The following is a 14,072-nucleotide window of genomic DNA, read 5'->3' on the forward strand; positions in this document are numbered from 1 at the left end:
TCCAAGCCCTATGTCACAGTTCAGGCTTCAACATACAGCCTTCATACTTCTAAAAAAGAACAGTAATCTGATACTTTGCTGCCTTTGCTGGGATTCATCAGTAGTTCTTACAGCAACACAATCAAAGAAGCGTACCTGAGTTGAGTCCCTATTCCCTTAGCATCTGTTTTTAATGCTGTTCAATTCATTTTCCTGCCCTTCCCCTGCATACCTGCCATTTCTAATCTGAAAGCTTGAGCAAAGCACTAGGCTCAAATGGCTCCTAGCCTCTGTTCTCTTCATTACCACCTGGCTTTCTCATTGGATCTGCTGCATAGCAAACGGTGCCTTTTGGTGCTGGCTTTTCACTAGACTGTAGCATAGGGGTAATCCTATACCATCCCTGGAGGACACATGCTTCCTTCTTAATAGCATCTCCAGCTTAGATCAGTGGAGCTGCAAGGGTGGTCAATTTTGACTGGGGAAATAGTCACACTCCGGGTTGTTTCCTCAAATGCACATTCCTTCCTGCCTAGGGAGCAGATCATAATATTGGGGTATTAAACTCCCCCACATGAAGACCGGATTTGTGCTTCTGGTTTCAATAGTCACTTCTAAGGGCAGGGGCCTACCTGCAATAGCCTGTGGAGTCATTTAACCAAAGGCACAGCATATGTCTATACCATGCTGTGCTGTTTTCCACAGGGAAGAGAGGCTTGTCTCCAGATTCCAACATTAGAAACAACTGCTGGGATGAAGATTAAGAAGCATTGCATAGAAATCTCCTCCTATAACTAATGAACATTTTTTATCCCGAGAAGGACAGTTCCATGGTCTGTTTTGGGGTAAGTTTTGCTGTTGTGGAACTGAATTTTGTGAATGTTTGAAAAACAGTTACATCGGCAGAGAAGTGAATAGTTTTGAAACATGAATGAAATCTAGTTTGGGAAGTTTCAAATTGTTGTTTGGTCATTTGTCTGAGTTATATATGCCCCACCTTTCACCCAGCTTTCCAAAGGCCCTTGTGAGGAAGGGGCAACATAAGCAATAACGTTTTTTAAAGGGGTGGGAGCCTGGGGAAATGTAAAATGGAACAGCATTAACTCCATAGAAAACAGCAGAAACAGCAGACATCGGTATAAAATGTCTCTTTACAAGTAAAATACCCTTTAAAAGGGTGGGAAAGAGCATGTCATCTGTTAGAACTTCAGATTTTGGGGGCTTCAGCTCCCAGCATTTCTGACTGTTGGCCATGCTGGCAGGGACTTATGGGAGCTGAAATCCAAACATCAAGAGAGGTATCTGAGACTACTATACCTGCTTTTATGGTTTCCCCAAATCTGGTACCTGAAGCAGGTTGCCTCTGCCTGTCTAATGCTTGGTCCTGGCATAAGCACACCATCTCTTTATAACTGCAGATTACAGACACTGTATTTCTGGAAATTGTGAACATGGTGGCTTTTAAATAAATGTGCATGAGTTCATTTAAGCACCTACCTGCATACACTCTAATCTGATTATTATTATTTTGGGATTATTACTTTATACTAAAATGACTAAGACATGCCATTTTGATAGAAACCACATGTTTATTCAGAAACTATATGTGCACCATTTAAACGTCTGTGCTTAAAAAAAAAGATGGAAAGATCAATTTTTATAGCCAAAGACAACAGTTAGGGTAAGAAAAGAATGTTCAGTATTCAGCAAAAGGAAGGATATGATAGACTGGGAATTTATGTGCAGTTCTTAAGGCTTTGTTAGACTAACGCTAAGGACGCTCGCTTCATCCCACAAAGTTTCATTAAGAATGCAGGGGGAAATTATAGTACATGAGATCCATCTTTTGGGGGATTTTTATTGTGGAAAGGCAGGGTAGCAAATGTTTAAAGAAATAAACATGCATTTAAAACTAAATATGGGATTATTATTACTGTTAGATATTCTAGTTTCAAATACATGGAGGTCAGGAGAGGGATTTTGAGTTACATCAGTAGCAGGTTTCATGGCATAGCTGTGTCAGTCTGTCAGAGCAAAACAACAAGCGGTCTTGTCACACTCTGCGGATTTGTGGCACAAATAATACACTACTTTTAGAGAGAATCTTATGCTCTAAAGATGACCACTGGCTTGACAAGGCTTTCGTTGCTCAGCCAGCAATGGTCAAAAGCACAGCATCAGATACAGAAGTAACATTTTCTGTAGCAACACTGAGAGCATCTCTGGAAGCTCACAAGCAGAGGGGACAGTAGCTTCAATGACAGTGGGACCAAGTACCCACTCTGGGTTTCAGTCTGAATTTAAGGGACTGTCCATGGTTCTGAACCCTCATATTCTGCCCGGAATAGCTATACTTCCTCACTGACATGGGAGCCACCAGCCACTGCAATGGCAAGGACACTCGCAACAATGCCCTCCTCAGCATGAAGAGAAGGTACCCAAATCCATCTATGACAAACATCCCCATTCCACAACCACGCCATACTTCCCAGTATATCCTCTGCACACAAATGAAAGATCAGGAATTGCTGCTAGTGCCTGCTTTGGGGTAGCAGGCAAGCATAGCATAGGAAAGAGCAGAAGATGCAGGATTTTCCCCAGGCAAGGGTTCAAATAGAGTTCAAATATAGACAGACAGACTGCAAGCAGCCACCATTTTGTTGGGCACAAAGAGAGAAAAGGAGTTCCACTGAAGCTGCAGCATCCAGCTGGACCCAGCATTGTCAGGCCCTGTCAGGACTAGAGGAGTAGGATGCCCTCTGCTCCATTGTCAGATCCACAACATCTTCCAGACAGTAAAGTACTCTCAGGCTGTGGACAGTAACAACCTGCCCAGGCTGGCCACTGGGCCCCCCAAGCAAGAAGAGCTATCAGGTGCATTCTAGGCCATGCATTCTATTTTATGGATGACTATCCTTTGTTTGAAGAGCTCTAAGCAGACTTGTCCTCTGTGCTGAAGGAATTGTCTATTTGAAGGAGTGTCCAAGGTGGCTTAAAGATGATGAACCATCATTACAAGGGGTCGGGCCTTGAAGCAGTCCATCAGCAGCACCTGGGCAGCAGACTGAGCATGGCACACAGGACGGCTGGGCACAGCCTGCCTTAATAGGGTGAGATATACTCTGCTTCTATTGAAATTATGATAATGATGTCTACATTTGCATCAATACATATACATCAGCATGAGCACGTTTCATGCCCATCACACTGTCTCCCTTTTTCCTCTTTCTGGCTCATGCATGTCTTCTATTTTGGCAACAAGCCTATAATGTGTAACATCTCCTAGAACAGTGATGGCGAACCTTTTAGAGACCGAGTGCCCAAACTGCAACCCAAAACCCACTTATTTATCGCAAAGTGCCAACACTGCAATAAAACCTGAATACTGAGGTTTTAGTTTAGAAAAAAAAACAAACAAAAAACTACTCCTTTCCGAGCATGCACATGGCCCCTATGTGTACTGTTATCCAGTGCTTGGCTGCTGGGCGATGCTGGGGCGACCTGGCCCGCTGCGGCACTAATGCCATAGGTTCGCCACCACTGTCCTAGAGGCTTCTGCTAGCCTTGGTGGGATGGAGAGGAGAAAGGCTGCAATGAGGGCAAGGGGAAGGCGGGTTTGCTTTTTCCAGCTGAGTTGCCATAAATCTGGATCTACCAGAAAGTAATCGCTGCTAGAAGAACTTCACTTACAGAGCATGCCTGCATGTTTAGACAAAGTAAAGCCCTGCAGCTCTCAACACACTTCAGTCATTCCTGGGAGCTAAGGCATGCTAGGAGTTATAAAACTTTTTCTGTCTGAACTTACATATGATTGCATGCCTATTCACATTAATTAATAGGTTCCACCCTATTCCAGGGAGAAAGCAGTTTTCCCACATTTTGGCACTCATTACTTAGCCATTGCATCAACCCATGGGCCAAGATCCAGCTTAAACTTTAGGAGAGCTGCTGCTCTGTTTGTCATATAGTTGAGCATCATGAGGTAGACAAATTTGTATTCTGAAGAAGGTAATTAAGAATTTCAAGGAACAACAGACTCATGTTAATGTCTCTTATTTCAACATTAATGACCCCTTTTTATCTTTGGCTAAAAATAATCTGCCCTGAGTTGAAAATGGCCAAGTGAGTATGTGGCAGAAAAAGGGAATGTTGTTGGGTTTCTAAGAGAGAAATAAGATAAACAGAATTTATTTTAAAAAGAGGGAGAATGTAAAATGGGTTGACCTTGTCCTTTTAAGTTGAGCCTCATGCATTCCATTGTTTTGTAGGCTTAGCTCTTTTGTTCCAAGACAGGTCTTTTGTCTTTGTTCAACCATCTGCTTATAGAGATTGGAAATGAGCAAATAGGGAAGAAACTGTGTTTTCTTCTTACATGATGCAACAAGATGTTATTCTTCCTGGCCACATGTACAATGAATTTACATTAGAAGCATGCCAGAAATGCCTCAAGGAAACATTACCCTTAGTTGAATACTGGATTCCCCCTCCCCCTCTTTTTGAAACACTTCCAAATAATGGGAGTGAATGCTATTTTTCTTAAAACAACACTGGGACAGATGGCTGTATTTTGTTGAAGTGCAACATCAAAGCTAGACTTGTTATATAGTAGATTTTTTAAAAAGTTACTGAGAAGTAGTAGAGAAACAGGGAAAAAGTTATAAATTGTGTCCACAAAAACATTTTCTTCAGGTAGTCTCTTCAAGTCAGTGTCTCTTCACCATTACTGATTATTGAATTATTGAACTCATAGATATCTGTGAACAGTTGGTATGTGTAACCAGTGGAAAAAGGATTTCATAATTCATTAGATGGGTGTGAATAGAGTTCATACACTTCAGTGAAGCAGAAGAACTAGAATGGAGTATTCTTCAGCTATTGGGTCTGGAACCACAACACACAATTGGCTGTTGCAGGGAAGTGTGCTAGGCCTCCACAAAATTATCCTAAGAAACAAAGCATGTCTCCATTAGAAGCAAGTTCTGCTGAAATTAATGATGCATAGTTTCAAGTTGTATATTTAGGATCAAGGTACAAACATGGAAGTCTACAAAGCCCAGTGTTTTGTGTCTGGACTGTGCAAAACAGACCAACAACATTCCGGCTTTGACAACAATCCAACCTTATTCAACCTTCTAGCACTTACTTTAACTACAGGCTAGAGCAAACTTTGCCTTCCACCCTGTTTGCCTGTAAGAATGCACTTCTGGATTATTCTATCATTATGTCTAGCAAATGAATGTTAGTATGGATAGCAAGGGTAAGTAGATGTTACAATATGAAACTATTTCAGCCGCAGTGTTCAGATCAAACATCAATAGTTCAATTTCTGAGTGGCCTCTAGAGTAGCCATTGTGTGTGTTTGAAAGGAAACAAGAGGAGACAAGTGCAAAACACATTTCCCTTCTTGGCCCTCATCTTTCCTGGAGCAGCTTATTCAAGCAGATGCCAAAATAAATTTGTCTCCAATTGTGCACAATACAAATCTAGCTTTATCTGGTCAATCTCACTTTGACATCCTGAATTGTTTTCAGACCTAGATCTGTTCTAGCTCATCTTGAAGCATGAGCCAACCCTGCTTCCTTCCTAGCCAAATCCAGCACTGGAGGTTTCCTGCAACTTCAAGTTGGCTGCTGAAACAGCATGTGGCTTTTTAAATATCCTGCAGTCCAAACCAAAACCAGACATCATGGTGCATTGCAAGTAACAAACAAGGAGCTGTGTTAGCAGTGATAGAGGATGTGACCGTTAATTCAGGGAGTGAATAATGAGCTATTAATCATCAAGGAGGATTCAGATTGTCTTATGACAGTCTCAGGCTGCCCCTTTGCCTTGAGTTGGTCCAAGAAGTCTTGCACATGAATATGTTTCCCACTTGCCTGTCTCCCAACAATGTAAGAAAAGCCTTGCTGGAGTGGGCCGAGTATCTAGCATTCTAGCTGTAAGAGCAACTAACCAGATGTCTCTGAAAAGCACATTAGCAAGGCTTGGAGTCAACAACCTTCCTCTGCAGTTTTCCCCAGCATCTGACTCTTGGAGAAATGCCATCCGCTGCGGAGGCTCCAACTAGCCATCATGGTCAACAGCCACTCCCAAATGTTATGCCAGACTCCTGGCTTGAGCACTGGATTGATGAAAAGTCTGGCGTGAGTGGTCTCTGTCATCTGTGACACCTGGCTATGGAACTTCTTGCCCAGGGAGGCTCACCTGGCATCCATTACATTAACCTTTAGGTATGAGGTTCAGACGTTCTTCTTCTTTCAGACATGTCAATGGTTCATATTTCAAGTATTTAAAGGATGCTCCAGTTTAAACACAGGAAATCAAGTGTTCACAGATGCTCTATCTAATATTTAAAGATGTTATTTGTTTAACATTTTAACCCTTTTAGCTTCTATCATTACTGTTTAGTTTACGTTTGCCCTGTAATTTCTTCTGGAGTAGATATTTTAAAGAGTGGTATATCACTGCCTTAAATAAATTGTTAAAAATGGTGATGGACCTCAAGGTCCTTGCACTGGCAAAACAAACCACAAAAACCTGAGTTAAAAAGAAAGAAGCTTGTTAAGACTGCTACTAATGGTGAACTGTACCTCTGAGAAACTGTTAGCAAATTTCCCCTTTCCCTAGAGAAATGTGGTGTCATTTTCCCTCCAACGTTTCAGCCCGCCAATAGGATGGAGGATATCAAGAGGACATCTGCTAGGAGCTGTGTTTCTCCTTATATGTTTCAAATGGCAGACAGTCTGTGTGCAAAAAACCTTTGTTTTTCCAATTCACAGCCAACAAACTATAACCACAAGAAAGCAAGGCTCTGTGCATGAACAATGTGATTTGTTGAACCCAAACTGGAACCTACTTCCAAGAATCCTCCTCTTCTGTAGCCCTGGGCTCCACCAGTAGCCCTGGGTGTGCCCCTTTGAAGAAGGGCTAGCCTCCTAGATCTATGTAGGCCATCTAAACGGGTAGCTGTTCTAGCCCAGCACTGTGTCATAGGGGCAGGGACTAGATCAGGTTCATCTTCCCTTGTTCCCCTTCTTCTCTGCTTCCACGGTCTGCCTGAACATCTGGAGAGAGCAACTCTGAGATCACCTCACTATCCTCCACCATCTTGGATTCCACACTCCATTTTCCAGCCATCACAGTCCTCATCCAAAGACCCTGGAAACTGTGTCAAGAATAACTGCCTCTTTCATTCCCCGACAACACCTGAGCGCACCTGGATCTCCTTACAGTTGCTATTCTTGTCAGTGTGGCTAGCACAGAACTCCTACTTAAGTCCCACCAAAATGAACTGAGCTGTGAAGCCATAGCTATTTTAATTGCCCCCATCATAGGAATTACTCTTTTTCCATTGAGTGGAACTATTCTTTGGAACTCTTTTAAAATTAAAAATGGTTTTATAATTATAAATAAAAGCCATCTTGGTGCCAGAATATGGATGATTCTCAGGAATTATATCTGAGAGTATATTTCTAGTGTTAATTTCACTGAGGCTGATAATATTTAAAGTTCAGCCCAGGCAGATCACATATGCAGATATTTGTATCTGCATAGAAATGTAGCTCTGGGACTGTTCATGGAAAGTATTGTTCCCATATGTTCAACAAACAAGATAATGTGCAGTATTTTTTCCTTTACAGATATGACAGAGTGCAACCTTTTTTGCTGGACTTGCATTATGTGTTAAGACTATTTTGAATATGTTGTTGTTGTTGTTGTTGTTGTTGAAAATAGCTCCACTTGCATGGGATTTTAACATAAGGAACATGATCCAGTTTAATTAGTTTTGCCAATTCACTTGGTGGGATATGGCTTGCACCCAAGAAGAGCCTGATCTGATACAGAAAGTCATAATATGTAAAGAACACTGAACTCTATATTGCTAGTTGGAACAATAGGTTATAATTTTTCATAAACAGAGAACATTCCAGAGGTTTCTGTGGGACAAGAAATAATTTTATTCTTTGGATCTCTTCTCTTTCCCACTCACTCAAAAGTATCCAGGGTTAATATCTTTACACCAACTCCATGGGAAAATTTATGCTAAGTGATGACAATGTATCACTCTGGCCACCAACATAGGAAGGTGCGTAATAATGGGTTACATTATTCATCCTTCTGGCATGGTATTGACTGAGTTCAGACAATATAATAACCCACACTCAAGGACTCACCACCAGTGGTTATCACTGAAACAGACTATCATGTGATCTCAGCCCAGCTGAAATTACAAACAATGATGGAGAACTCAACCCAGAAACAGACTTTGCATTCTCTTCATGGTTTGTTTGAGGTGAACAAGCCATGGCTTGTAAGTGCAGCTGGGTTTGGACAATACAATAACCCACATTTCAGCATCAACCCATGGTTCAATAACAGCCCATACTCAAACCTTCGGTGTGGGATATTTTCTTGTATAAATCCAGTAATTGACTCCTCTGATGGGCAGAAACTCTCCATGGTTGTAGGCAGATGTCTTTGACATTCAAAATCCAGTTGAATAAGCACTTAGCCATCAGATATACATGCTAAGGCAGAATCTAATTCATTGCAGATACAATACAGTTAACTGCTTGACTTCATTAATCCCATATACTACACCTTAATCACCTGTAGAAAAAGCACATGCTAGAGCAGAGACTTGAAGATAGCCCTGTCATATTGACTCTGAATTCAACACTTTCTCTTACAAAGAATATTGGTGTTTATTTTATTGGTAAAGTAAAATCACCAATAAGATTGGTCTGTGAAATGTGTGGGATATGGAACAGTATTTATTTCTCTAGACAACAAGTCTAGATAGAAGCATCTCACAGGAAATTAAGCATTATTGATGTTCAAACATTAGCATCTCCTTGACATCATTAACAGCTATAAAGTGTAAGTGTATATTTCATTAAGTATATAAAGGATGAGGCTATTGAAGAACAGCTTAGGGATAAAGGGCCAGGGGAGAATTACAATTCACTGCTTTCTCCAAGATATCCCATCATAATTTTGAGATTAGTTTACAAAAGGATTCTTGACATTTTAGCCAACGGTCAATATTTAGGAAAGATTCACCTCTTTGTTCTAACTATTGTGCCTACTGACTAAGCTACTGAGTAGGCAAAAGTCTGATGCAGAATTGGCAATCCTGTATGCTGACTGGATTCTCCTTTGTATGGGATGCAGATGGAAAATTTACAGCCCCATCAACACTCTTGGGCCATTTATATCACATAATGCCTTAAACTGCAAAGCACATGAAAGGACATGATTTTTTTTCTTCTCACTATCAGTGACAATTATGATGTGCACACCTGGAATTAACTGGAATAGCATGATTCAGTGTCCATAATTTCTACTGGCCTGGTTTGTGCTTGGGAACAATCTTTACTACATTTCTCAGAAGCTCTGCTACTCCTAATTTGGGCTTAGATCAAAATGGGTGCATGTTCTCCGGAATGATGGATTATAAACACCATGAGCCTGATCTTCCACATCCCACCAATGTGCTGTTATTATAAGCTGATTATTAGACAGTCAGACTTGGACTGGATGGCCAAATTCAAAATTATCTGCCAGATGCTTGCTAAGCTATGATGCAAGTGTTTTGCAAAAAGGAATGTCAGTGATGCTGCGAAGATGAAGAAATATTTATATGGTTAGTCTTTGAGGAGCCGAGTATCAGTATGGCTTACTTCTGGGTATGAAATATGTAATCCAGCCACATTTAAACGAGGGTGTGTTTATTCTTTCTCTGGTTTGCTGTATGATCGTTATTACCTTGTGAGCCAGCATTATAGATCAACAACACGTATAAATGAACATAGGGTGCTAACAGCTTCTTTACCTCAGGTCTTGGGACACTGGACTGGCCAACCTCACATGTCTCTGGTCTGTAGGTACCTGTTTCTTAAGCTACGTTTTGGCTTTGCTTATTTGCCTTTCTGTTTTGTATAAACCCAATCACTGCAACACGATTTAAATTGCTTCTATTTGTATTAGTTATCACTTGTGCTATCTTAGAATGGTTTGTTTGATTGATTTTTGAAGAAGAAAGTGAGTAGAAAGGAAAGACAGATCTAAGCAATCCAAATGGGGAAAAGAACATATTTCCTGGAGACCCTCCACATAACTATCCCCATATGGCAGATATAAGGTATATCCTGTGATTCCAGAAAGTCGAAGGCATTCCTTTGCACGTGCATTTTTGGCATCATTTTTCATGATTGATAGTGTTACCTATGTCAATTTTGCAGTTTCCCCAAACTGCCATGGGGATTAAGGCTGCCACTTTCCTCACAAAACCTCGCACGCTGCACCAGCACATTCCACAGAATTCATGGAAGTGTAATGGCTTGAGGAAATGTTACAGAAATCTTTAATATTTAAACCTGAAGTCTTTTTATTAAGCATTGTGTCTGAAGATGTTGATAAACAAGCAATGTATTTGATTCTACATGTAATTACTGCAGCAAGGATTGTATTTGCCCGACATTGGAGGAGTGAAGAACCACCCACTGATGAACTGATTCTAAAAAAGATTCTGGACTGTGCTGAAATGAATAGGCTGACTTTGTCTCTGAAGGAGAAAGAGGATACATACTTCTATCAAACTTGGAACTCTTTTTATTATTGGCTAGAGAAATGGGACTATGCGTAGATTTGAATATGTCTGTGGATTGCTATAAAAAAATGGGGGGCTGACCCAGTAGGTCTGATGTCTTTGATGATGTTTTAGTTTCTTTTTTTAGTTTGTAGAAAATAATAATAATAAAACTTACTTGAAAAAAAAAGAATTCATGAAAGTGTATCCTTGCTCCCATTGGCCTAAAGGGGGCCCAGTGCCCTCTTTTACAAAGGAAAACCCTCTATTTGAAGGGTTTCCAGAGGAATGCTCTTTATTTTAAAGGTATCTTTTATCTGAAAGACTGCCCAACCCAAAGTAAAGAACCATCAGAAAGAAGAGCTGAGTCTTGAAATGGCTCATCAGCAGCTCCTGGGCACTAGGCTGAGCAAAGCACACAGGTTCTCTGGCCACAGTCTTCCACAGCACAGTAAGATTTCTACCACCATTTAGACTGCTCTTCACATTTAAATTAGTATATGTACATTTTATGCAAGTCTGTATCCTCTTTTTTGGTGACTCACAAATGGCCACCCTTTGGGATCCTGCAATTCAAAAACAGGATCCCAAAGGATCTAAACTACCACCGCTCCAACAGAGGTCAGTTCTGAAGGGTTGTGAGCATTGCTGGAAAGCAAGATGGTAAGTCCTTCTTTCTCTGAAGTAGAGCGGATCCAGGCATGGCCAGTCCTATGATGGGAGGCCCCTTGGACTCACAATGCGTGTCACCTTGAGTTCCTTGCAGGAAGAGCAGGATACAAAATAATTAGAAAACAGTGTCAGCAAGCCCAGCTGTTTTACAAAACACCTTCCTCCCTCATCCATCCCCTTCCAGAATAAACACTTACGACAGTACTATGACATTTTGCAGATGTTAGGTGCATAAGCAGTTCCGGGTGTGGTGATGAGTGTAGGGGAAGCTTGCCAGAAGGAGGGGAGGGGGCAAGGAAGACTGAAAGCCATTCCTTGAAGGGGCTGCAGAGGTCAGCGACAGTGGTGCTGAATGGATTTTCCCAACCATTTTGAGCTGAGATCTGCACTTCATAATCTGAATGCTTTTATCTGTTTCTGAAAATAGACAGGAATTTTTTCCACCGGCTGCTCCAATCTGACTGTAGAGATGTGAGGAAGGATTACACGGATAAATTCAGGTTTTGTCAAACAAGCGTGTCTTTTCCAAATCAAATGTTGGCTTGTAACCGCCCCTCACTGTCGTCCTCGGAAGAAAGACATGCCAGCTCGTGAGACAGGTGAAAGGCCAAATAACTCCAGGCCCTGACTCTCTTTTTTCTTCCTGGTAAATGGCTGGGATCAGCTATTTTTATCCCAAGGTTTAAGAGTCACCAAGGGCATTTATAAAAATAAAACCTCCAACATTGAACGTACGATACTAATTGTATACTTTCAGCAATGTTTTGCCTTCTTGCTAACATGCTCTTTGTTACATCAGCTGCAGTTTCACTGTCAAAACATGACAGACTCTGCTTTGGAATTATTTTTCCCATAAATTCTTTCATGGCACTTATTTCAGTTTACAGTTTTAAAGCATGATTCATCTTTTCACTTCCTTTTGAAAAACACGATCACGTGTCCTCTCATATAGAGGACAGTAGGCCTCTGTTGAAGACGTCCTCTGTTGGATGGATGGTGCTATCAGTTGCTGGTTTAAAGATAAGGAACAGTAAGAACTGCTGCCCATCAACAGTTAGTATCTGAATAGCAAACTGAGCAAGCCAGGCACAGGTCAACTGGCCGGCCTTTCACGTTGCAATGAGATGCATTGTATTTCTGCTGAAATCGTAGCCATTATTCCAAACTTTGCATCCATACATACGAATGAGCATATGTGACTGCTATTAACTGCTGTCCTCTTCTGTCCTCTTCTGGGGTGATGAATTTACTTTTTTGAGGAAATTCATAAATGGACACAGTCCCATTAAAATAGAAGGTACAACACCCTATCATGGGTTATGCTGAAGTGTGGAAAGCTTTTTAGGGTACCGTCCTACAGATTGTGCCATCAGTGCCCATAACTCCCCATCTTCAAGGCTTGTGAATCTCTACTTCCCTGCACCACCTACTTTTCACTTTTGCTAGATGGCCGTTTCTAGCTGAGATGCTCCAGATGAAGAATGAGGGAAGCTGGAGTGACCCCAGTCTTCCTCCCTCTCCCAAATGCCCCATCGCCTCCCTTCTAAGGTAGATTTTCCAAACTTGAAGAGTTCACTCTTTCCACACCAGCTGTAAGGAGTGGGGAGAAGGACTGCAATGCTGCTACCTCTGATGCTCTGACTTTGGAAATGGGCATTTAAATTATCCTGTTGCCTTCCAGATAATGTATAGAGGCTGTAGGATCACTCTCCCTGTTCGTTTGGAAGTGATACATTTGAGAAAACATGAGTGTCTCCCCAGAAAACACATACAGTTCTATGCTTAAATATTTCTTGCATGTAAAACGAAACCCTCAGTTCTCAGTTTGAGCTCATTGTTGTTGCTGTTTACATTAGGAGCAGACAAACGGTGCTTCCTTTGGGATTTGGTGCCAAACACTGTTAAGGGCAAACTCTTTCTGTGCTTCTCTGGCTGTCCAAGCAGTGTATTTGTTACATTTCCACTTTTCATTCCAATCCTTCAGTTACCAAAATTAGACAAGCTTACAGAGGAATTGCAAACTTCCTTGTGAGGGGCATGGCTCAGCTAAGCTCACTTTTACATAGATTTCTCTTATGGGAAAGGGCTGGAAGGGGAGGTGGCACCTCTGATTCGACATACCTGTGTGGGCTTGGGCGCATGTCTAAGGGCAGAGTTTTGACATTTGTCCAACAAAATAGCTCCTGGGGAGATGGGTCATTGGCACCTTTCAACAAGCTGGGAAGGTGTAAGCAAAAAAGAGAGCACTGGAAGAGGTGATTAGTCTATTCCAGGTAGACAAGAACCATCCAGTGGGAATGTCAGTGAACAGAAGATACTTGAAACATGGCAGGTAAAGCTGCTAGCTGTGGAAGCTGGGCCACTGTGATAAGCAAATTGGGTTTTTAAAGAAACAGGCATTTAGTTTTCAGGCCTCTGCACCCTGCTCTGAATTCAGGCCAAGTGGCATCGACAGGGTCCATTGCATCTCCCAAGGCACAAACACAACCCTCTCCTTTCCCACTTCCCACAAGAAAGCCAGGTATGGATGCTTCTGTAAACAGAATAAGGTGTGCATGACATTTGGAGGAGATGTGCCAGTGCAATTGGGCTGAAGCCCTGACGAGTTCATGTGAAGCCCTGAATCTCTGGGAAGCCATCTATCCCACTACCCTGACGTTCATGGGCACTTGCTGAAAGGTACCTGATTATGTGTGCTTTATCTGATTCCCCGGATTAGCAGGGCTTTTTGCCTACACATGTTTCATCTCCTACTGACCCCCCACATCCTTCTGCCTGAGGTTTTCTGTTGCTGAAACCAGATAAGCTCCTCTACCCTGTTCTTGTCTCT

The 14,072-nt window shown here is 41.7% G+C and overlaps 1 long non-coding RNA gene across 1 annotated transcript; it reads left to right on the plus strand.

Annotated features, from left to right (window-relative positions):
* Positions 1–692: 692 nt before the first annotated feature.
* LOC123027428 lies at positions 693–10,431 on the plus strand. The gene is made up of 3 exons (XR_006415516.1): positions 693–824; positions 2,939–3,089; positions 6,759–10,431. It is a non-coding gene; the product is annotated as an uncharacterized LOC123027428 (long non-coding RNA).
* Positions 10,432–14,072: the final 3,641 nt, after the last annotated feature.

Source organism: Varanus komodoensis, unplaced genomic scaffold (genome assembly GCF_004798865.1).
Source record: "Varanus komodoensis strain SLA01 unplaced genomic scaffold, ASM479886v1 scaffold1, whole genome shotgun sequence".
NCBI classification, from domain to species: Eukaryota; Metazoa; Chordata; class Lepidosauria; order Squamata; family Varanidae; genus Varanus; species Varanus komodoensis.